Genomic DNA, 9,338 nt, shown 5'->3' with positions numbered 1-9,338 from the left:
ATATTCTATTTGACACAGAGCAGGGGACGAAGTCTTGCATCTTTCTGTCTTGCTATCTATGAAGCAGATCTTTCAACAAAGGCTGCTGGAACAATTAGACAATTAATATTTAAAAAATGATTGACCCGGCCTGGCACGGTGGCTCACGCCTGTAATCCCAGCACTTTGGGAGGCCGAGGCGGGCGGATCACAATGTCAAGAGATCGAGACCATCCTAGCCAACATGGTGAAACCCCGCCTCTACTAAAGATACAAAAATTAGCCCAGTGTGGTGGCATATGCCTGTAGTCCCAGCTACTCAAGAGGCTGAGACAGGCAAATCACTTGAACCCAGAAGGCAGAGGTTGTAGTGAGCTGAAATTATGCCACTGCACTCCAGCCTGGGTGACAGGGCAAGACTCCATCTCAAAAAAACAAAAAAAGACCAGAGAATGAGTATTTGAAAAGATGCTAAACCTGAATTAGTCATTAAGGAAATGAAAATAAGACGACAATGAGATACCACACACATATACTAGGATGGCTAAACCATAAATAAATAACTAAATAAACCTGACATGCTGAGTGCAGGTGAGGATGTGGAGCAATTAGAGTTTCCGTACATTGTTTATGGAGAATGAAAAATGGTACAGCCACTTTGGAAAACAATTCAGTGGTTTCTTATCAAGTTAAACAAATGGCTGGGTGTGATGGCTCACACCTGTAATCCTAGCAATTTGGGAGACCAAGGCCGGAGAAATGCTTGAGCCCAGGAGTTCAAGACCAGCCTGGACAACATGGTGAGACCTCGTATCTACAAAAAATTAACAAAATTAGCTGGGCGTGGTGGTGTACACCTGTTGCCCCAGCTACTTGGAAATTTGAGGCAAGAGGATCACGGGAGCCCAGGAGATCAAGGCTGTAATGAGCTATGATGATGCCACTGCACTCCAGCCTAGGCAAGAAAAAAAGAGCTTGTCTCAAAAAAACAATGACCCAGCAGTGTTATTTCTAGGTATTTACCCAAGAGAAATGAAAACACATGTCCGCACAAAGGCATGCGCACACATGTTTGTGGCAGCTTTATAATAATCTCCAAATGGAGACAGGCAGATGTCCTTCAATCGGTAAAGAAATAAAATGTGGGGCCAGACACAGTGGCTCACGCTGTAATCCCAGCACTTTGGGGAGCCGAGTTTGGTGGATCACTTGAGGTCAGGAGTTCAAGACCAGCCTGAGCAAAAGCAAAACCCTGTCTCTACTAGTAATACAAAATTATCTAAGTGTGGTGATGCACACCGGTAGTCCCACCTACGTGGGAGGTTGTAGTGGGAGGATCGCCTGATCCCAGGAAGCGGAGGCTGCAGAGTCATCATCGCACTGCTACACTCCAGCCTGGGTGATGGAGTGATCAAAAAAAACCAAAATCCTCTCCACCTGTACACTAAACAAAGATGAATTTTATTACAGTGAAATTCTACCTCAATAAATATGACTTTTAAAGTCACATAAATGCCCGGCAACATGGGGAAACCCTGTCTCTACAAAAATACAAAAATTAACCAGGCATGCTGGCCCATGCCTTTAGCTGCAGCTACTCAGAAACCTGAGGCCAGAGGATCACTTGAGCTCTCCTTAAGCCCAGGAGGTCAAGGCCTGGGTGAGCCAGAGATTGCCCCATTGCACTCCAGCCTAGGCGACAGAGTGAGACCCTGTCTCAAAATAAAACAAAATGCGAATCTAATAGTACTGTCCTTCTCATCATGAAGATAAAATGACACCAATGATAGTCACAGCCAATGTGTCTCAGGCACAGTCCCAAACAATGTACAACATTGTCTGACTGAAGTCTCAGTTTTGCTGTTCCCAACACACACTTTCGGAAATAGATGCTCGGTGCCACAAAGAAAAATTAGCAATGAGACAAAGGATCTTTCAGCAAGGCAATTTTTACTTCCTGGACTCAGGAAGCGTACCCTTGCTAGCTATTGTGCCACAAGAGTACAATGAACAAAGGAAAACACAAAAATTTATCCCTTACACATTTGGGGTCATCCATACTGCTGTGTCTAATTTCCATTGGCTGGAGACAGAACCCACAATCTAAACTAAAACCTGATTGGCTAATAACTTAAAATTTTTCTAAACTGGTAAATGCAATGGCGAGCTGGGACCTGCCTGTGAGCACATCCAGCACAGATATCTTGGTTAAATTACAAGGACATAGAGTGTACTATGCGCCTGTAAGCATGGCATATATAACAGCCACATAGGATAGGGCTTAACAAAGTTATTAGCACACTTATGATTTATTCTTTAACAAGAAAGGAAACTTTAAAAAGGAACTTCTCTACTGCCCACACACAACAAGCACCTTCCTGATCCAGGGCCTTTGCACCTGCTGAGTTCGTTACCTGGAACTCTGCCTCTGACTCTCCTCAGGTCTCTACTCAAATGTCATCTCCTCAGAAGAGGCCTTCTCTCTGCCATTCTATCTAAAATAGTGTCCCCAACCTGCTACTCTGAGCACTAGAGGTGCTGATGGCTGGACAAGATCAGAGAAGCCAGATTGCTCTCTTTCATGTAAGCAGAAGGCTAGAAGACTGGCTGCCGTGGTTCCGTGGCATGTAAAGCATGTAAATAAACACAAAAAGCATATAAATCAGCAAGGCTCTGGGCAGGAGAAAGGAACAGATTGATGCTTTCTCTAGTGTTTCTCCTCACTCCCTCCATCCCACCATCCAGTGGCACCTAGTGTCCCTTGGAACACAGGTTGAAAACTACCACTGGCCAGGCAGAATGGCTCACACCTGTAATCCCAGCACTTTGGGAGGCCGAGGCAGATGGATCACAAGGTTAGGAGTTCGAGACCAGCCTGGCCAACATGGTGAAACCCTGTCTCTACTAAAAATACAAAATTAGCTGGGTGTGGTGGCAGTCACCTGTAATCCCAGCTACTCTGGAGGCTGAAGCAGGAGAATCATTTGAACCCGGAAGGTGGAGGTTGTAATGAACTGAGATTGCGCCATTGCACTCCAGCCTGAGCAACAGGGCAAGACTCCGTCTCAAAAAGAAAAAAAGAAAACTACCACCCTAGAACCTTGCTGATTTAGTGCTCACTTTGGCAGCACATATACTAGAACCTCCCTGATTTATCGTTACAGAAATATTCATATTTACCACTGTTAAGCACCATTCCTGGTACTGGGTGTCCAACAATATGTAAAACAGATAGATGTGATGTATTTCACTTTTTTGGGATGACTTGCATGCAGCGAGTTCTTACCATGTGCCAGGCACTGTTCTGACAGCTTTTCATGTATTATCTCATTTAATTCTCACCACAACCCCACAAGACAACTACTGCCACTGGCTTCATTTTAGAGGCAAGGAAACTGAGGCCTAAGGAAATTAAAAAACTTGTCAACGGTCATACACTAGGAAGTGGCAGAGCGGGATCTGAAGGCAGTCAGAAATCCTGCCTAATTCTAGCTGATGTATGATCTTTTTTTTTTTCTCTTTTTTGAGACAGAGTCTCACTCTGTTCACCCAGTCTGGAGTGCGGTGGCACGATCTCGGCTCACTGCAACCTCCACCTCCTAAGTTCAAGTGATTCTCCTGCCTCAGCCTCCCAAGTAGCTGGGACTACAGACAAGCACCACCATGCCTGGCTGGTGTATGATCTCAGGAGGTACATGTGAGCCTGTCTGAGAAATGTAGCCCCTCTGCCTACCTCTCCAAGACTGGGCTCCAGGTGACACTGGATTTCATGTGACTTTGAGTTGATGCAAGTAGTATTTTGTACCTGCAGACGCTGAAAGCCTCATCTCTGGGTATGGGATAATGTTCCGTCTGGCCCAGGTGCTGAGTTTATTCTGGTCACCGCTACACCGTTTCATCTGCTGTTGGGGGAATGACTGCGTCCAGCAGTTCTGCTGGTGTTACTGACATGACAGGGTGAAATTGATATGTCTGCAACCAGAACCTCAGCACCAAATTAGGAAGCAGAGTGGGGACGCAGCCAGATGAATTCTGAGTAAGAGTAGATAGCACAAATTCTTCCAGCAGGAGGATGGGAGGGAGCTTGGAGGTCATATACATCCAAGCCACCCATTTTGCTAACAGGGAAGCTGTGGTCTCAAGAGAGAAGGTGGCTTGCCTAGGATCCTCTCGACTGTGTTCCCGGGCTCCTGCCTTTGCGTCCAAGGTAGAGAACAGTGGTGGGATTGGAGGCAGGGAGGACAAGTTCTTCCCCACCCCCACCTCTGTGTAGCTGTATGAACTTGAGCAAGTCACTAAACATCTGAGTCTTGGTTCCCCATGTATACAAGGGAAATGATAATATCCCTCAGGGAGGCTGTCAAAATTCCAGGAGGTAATTCATTCAAACTTGCCAACACCAAGCAGCTACTCAATCGTACCAGCTCCTTTCCACTCCCCTTCTCCTGGATTTACCCCAAATATACTGATCTTCAGGATATTAGCTCATCAGAACCAAGCCTTAACAGGTTACTGTTTGCAAATGGCTTTTGCTGGGCTTTGTGACTCACGCCTGTAATCCCAGCACTTTGGGAGGCTGAGGCAGGCTGATTGCTTGAGCCCAGGAGTTAGAGACAAGCCTGGCAATGTGGCAAAACCCCTTCTCTACAAAAGATACAAAAATTAGCTGAGTGTGGTGATGCATGCCTATGGTCCCAGCTACTTGGGAAGGTGAAGTGGAAGGATTGCTTGAGCCCAGGAGGTCAAGACTTCGGTGAGCTGTGATCATGCCAGTGCACTCTAGCCTGGGCAATAGAATGAGACCCTGTCTCGAAGGAAGAAAGGAAAGAAGGAAGGAAGGAAGGGAGGGAGGGAGGGAGGGAGGGAGGGAGGGAGGAAGTAAGGAAGGGAGTGATGGGTTTCAACCTGGGCTATTCTAATTGTATTCTGAAGGCCAGCAGCAACAGCCTCACCCAGGAACTGGCTGGTAATGCAGAGTCTCAGGCCCCACCCCAGCCCTGATTAACAGAATCCTCATCTTAACAAGATCCCCCAGCCCTACTTACAAGAAGCACAGTTTAGCACATTTGTAATGAATTGACTCATTGATTTTGACCTTCTTTGACCCCGGTTTTTGTTGTTGTTGTTGTTGTTGTTGTTGTTTTGAGATGGAATCTCACTCCGTCATCCAGGCTGGAGTGCAGTGGTGCGATCTCGGCTCACTGCAACCTCAGCCTCCCGGGTTCATGGGATTCTCCTGACTCAACCTCCTGAGTAGTTGAGACTATGGGTGCGCACCACCATGCCCAGAATTTTTGTATATTTAGTAGAGACAGGGTTTTACCATATTGATCAGGCTGGTCTTGAACTCCTGACCTCGTGATCTGCCCACCTCAGCCTCCCAAAGTGCTGGGATTACAAGCGTGAGTCACCACACCCAGCCAACCCCAGTTCTTGAAAGCCAACATTCACTGAGCACTTTGTACCTGTCAGGAGTGTGGGATATATTTTACAGGCATGATCTGATTTAAACTGCAAAATGATCTCAGGAGGTGGGGATTCTTACCACCCATTTCACAGATAAGGCAACTGAGGAGGAAGCAGTTCATTTCCTCAGCAGGCAAGTACTAAAGCTACACTTCACACTTAGGGCCTCTGTGACGCCAGTGCTCTCCCCACAAGGAAAGTTTCTTAGCACTGGAGGTGTTGATGGCTGGACTAGGTCAGAGAGTCCAGACTGTTCTCTGCTCTCCTGAACTAAGATCAAGGTCAGCAGACTCTCGGGCAGAGGAGGCTAGAAGGCTGCCTGACAGCCATGGTTTGGCGGCTCCTGGACACTGCTCTGCTTCCTGCCACCATCCTCCCCTCTAAGCCACTGTGAAACAGTCAACACTGGCCTCCGAAAACCTGCACAGCAGACGGGAGAGAGCAGGGGAAACAAAGGAGAGCGGGGAAAATGCATACTTAGGACAAGGACACCGACCCCTGACTGCCATCCCAGATGAGACCCCCTCCAAACCAGGCCCTCAGCGTGTTTTATCACCAGTCCTGCCCCCAGACCCCTGCAAAACACTCATTAATGATTATGTTCTCATTCTGTGGATGAAAAAATCATGAGCCAGAGAGATGTTGCAACTTGCTGAAGGTCACAGAGCAAAGAACGAGCTGGTCTGGGATTCAAATCCAGGTCTGACTTTCCAGCTGGGTTCTTCCCACTTCTGAGGAATTTGTCTGAATTTCAAGCCTACTCCGTGGCACCTTGGACTATGCATTACCCATGGAATCCTCACGGCCGCAGCTGTATAGGGTAGCTGGTATTCCTGGCATTTCAGCTATTACTGAGCCTGAGGCATGGAGAGGTCACGTGACTTATCCGGGTCACCCAGCTGATTGACAGCAGCAGAGCTGGGATTTGATACCAGGTCTCTCTAGCCCTAAAGTTCAAGATTCTTCCTCTTTACTGACAGCTACATGAGGTGTTGGTGTTTTCCCCCAAAAGAGGTAAGGGTCTCGGTCAGGCGCAGTGGCTCATACCTGTAATCCCAACACTTTGAAAGGCCGATGTGGGCGGATCACGAGGTCAGGAGTTCGAGACCAGCCTGGCCAGCATGGTGAAACCCATCTCTACTAAAAATACAAAAAATTAGCTGGGCATGGTGGCACGCACCTGTAATCTCAACTACTCGGGTGACTGAGGAAGGAGAATTGCTTGAACCTGGGAGGCGGAGACTGCAGTGTGCCAAGATCACACCATTGCACTCCAGCCTGGGTGAAGGGACGAGACTCCATTTCAGAAAAAAAAAAAAAAAAAAAAAGAGTTAAGTGTCTCCACCCAGATAGACGGACATGATAGTACTTTAATTATGGGAATATAACCTGAAAGGCCAACGTTGGCCAGGCACAGTGGCTTACACCTGTAATCCTAGCACTTTGGGAAGCTGAGATAGGCAGATTGCTTGAGCTCAGGAGTTCAGGACCCTGGGCAACATGGCAAAACCCTGTCTCTACAAAAAATACCAAAAATTAGCCAGGTGTGGTAGCACACACCTGTGGTCACAGCAACTCAGGAGGCTGTGAGGCAGGAGAATCACTCGAACCCAGGAGGTGGAAACTACAGTGAGCCAAGATTGCACCACTGCACTCCAGCCTGGGTGACAGAGCAAGACTTCGTTTCAAAAAAAATAGAGGTCAGGCACGGTGGCTTACCCCTGTAATCCCAGCACTTTTGTAGGCTAACGTAGGCAGATCACTTGAGGTCAGGAGTTCGAGACCAGCCTGGCCAACATGGCGAAACCCCATCTCTACTAAAAATACAAAAACTAGTCGGGCATGATAGCAGCACCTGTAATCCCAGCTACTTGGGAGGCTGAGTCAGGGAGAATCGCTTGAACCCGGAAGGCAGAGGTTGCAGTGAGCTGAGATTGCACCATTGCACTCCAGCCTGGATGACAGTGTCTCAAAAAAAAAAGAAAGGTGGACGTATGCCCAAATGACTGCAGCAATCACATGGTAAGAAAATATTCTTTAGTTGGCTCCCCGTGTTCCGATCCCATTTACGAGATGAGTGACCCTGAACAGTTATTTATTTATTTACTTACTTACTTATTTATTTTGAGGTGGAGTCTAGCTCTGTCGCCCATGCTGGAGTGCAGTGGTGCAATCTTGGCTCACTGCAACCTCCATTTCCCAAGTTCAAGTGATTCTCCTGCCTCAGCCTCCTGAGTAGTTGGGAGTATAGGTGTGTGCCACCACACCCAGCTAGTTTTTGTATTTTTAGTAGAGACAAGGTTTCATCATGTTGGCCAGGCTGGTCTTGAACTCGTAGGCTCAAGCTATCCACCCACCTTCACCTCCCAAAGTTCTGGGATTACAGGCTTGAGGCACTGTGCCCAGCCTTGAGCAAGTTACTTAAACTCTCTGGGTGTATACTCACCTGTAAAATGTTTTTACAGGCTGGGCAAGGTGGCTCACGCCTGTAATCCCAGCACTTTGGGAGTCCAAGGCAGGTGGATCACAAGGTCAGGAGTTCGAAACCAGCCTGGCCAAGATGGTGAAACCGTATCTCTACTAAAAATACAGAAATTGGTCAGGCATGGTGGTGCATGCCTGTAATCCCAGCTACTTGAGAGGTTGAGGCAGGAGAATTGCTTGAACCCAGGAGGTGGAGGTTGCAGTGAGCCAAGATCTCGCCACTGCACTCCAGCCTGGGCGACAGAAGGAGAGTCTGTCTCAAAAAAAAAAAAAAAAAAAAGCTGGTCCAATGGTAGTGGGTTATCAGAACTTATTAACATTAGTGTCACTGAAGTTGGTATACAACCACTCACTGCTAAATTTGACTGGCTTTTTAAAAAATTTAAATTTCAATTCAAAAAGAAAGTTTTTACGGTTTTACACATTTTTACACCTGTAAAACGGGGCAAATAAGAATATCTTCCTCACAGAGTTGTTGTGAGAATTAAATGAGACATGCTTGCAAAATACCAAAAGCAGGGTTGGTCAAATAGCAAGTACGTAATTCCTGTGGGTTCCTATCATCAGTATTAGTATCTCTTTTCTCTATTTCCAGTAGGAACAGGCTGTACACCAGGGTGTCTCAGACAGACCGAGCTTTGGGGGCTGCCTATGATATGTCACCCACTGATTCTCTTCTGCAATGTGGAAGTGAAAAAAGATCTCAACCAGCAGGAATTTAGAACCCAACTTTAACTTCAGCTATGGAGCAACAAAAGCACGAATACAGAATAAGCATTGGCTGCAAATTGGCTGTTCTTTCCCCTCTCTGGAACTTGGCTCTCCATCTGTAAAATGGGAGGAGTATAAACTAACCTGCTTCCTGGCCCCTGAGGGATGCCCCATCTCCCTCACCACAGAGGCGCCCTCCTGGTGAAGGCGGGGAGCTGATTGCATGGTGTCTCCACCTCCCAGACCACACAACCTCTCAGATGGGAGCTTAGATGAGAAATTGATTTGGAGTGTACTCAAGCCCTAACCCCTAACTCCCTTCCTCTTCACACTGGGGCCAGGCCCTGCTGGCAGCGACATTTTTCCCAACTTGCTCCTGCTGTCCCCTAGCTAATGAGGCATGGCATGAAAATGCATGAGTGCATGGCACATCCCTCAGACTGCCTCCCTGTGCTGTGGCTGACCGAGGCTGATGACTGCATGGTGGAGCTGATGGAGACAAAGTTCAGACCTATGAGCTGATCTTTCAAAATGCCATGTTCTATGTCGAGAAAATTTCTGGCACATTCCATGGAAGCAGCAAGCACACTCACCTCACTTGGCTCTAGCCACATTCTATTTTTTTTTTTTTTTTTTTTTTTTTTTTGAGACGGTGTTTTTTTCTTGTTACCCAGGCTGGAGTGCAATGGCGCGATCTC

This window comes from Cebus imitator, unplaced genomic scaffold (assembly GCF_001604975.1).
Source record: "Cebus imitator isolate Cc_AM_T3 unplaced genomic scaffold, Cebus_imitator-1.0 Scaffold68, whole genome shotgun sequence".
NCBI lineage: Eukaryota > Metazoa > Chordata > Mammalia > Primates > Cebidae > Cebus > Cebus imitator.
The sequence above is the reverse complement of the archived record's forward strand: the minus strand, read 5'-3'. Positions refer to the sequence as shown.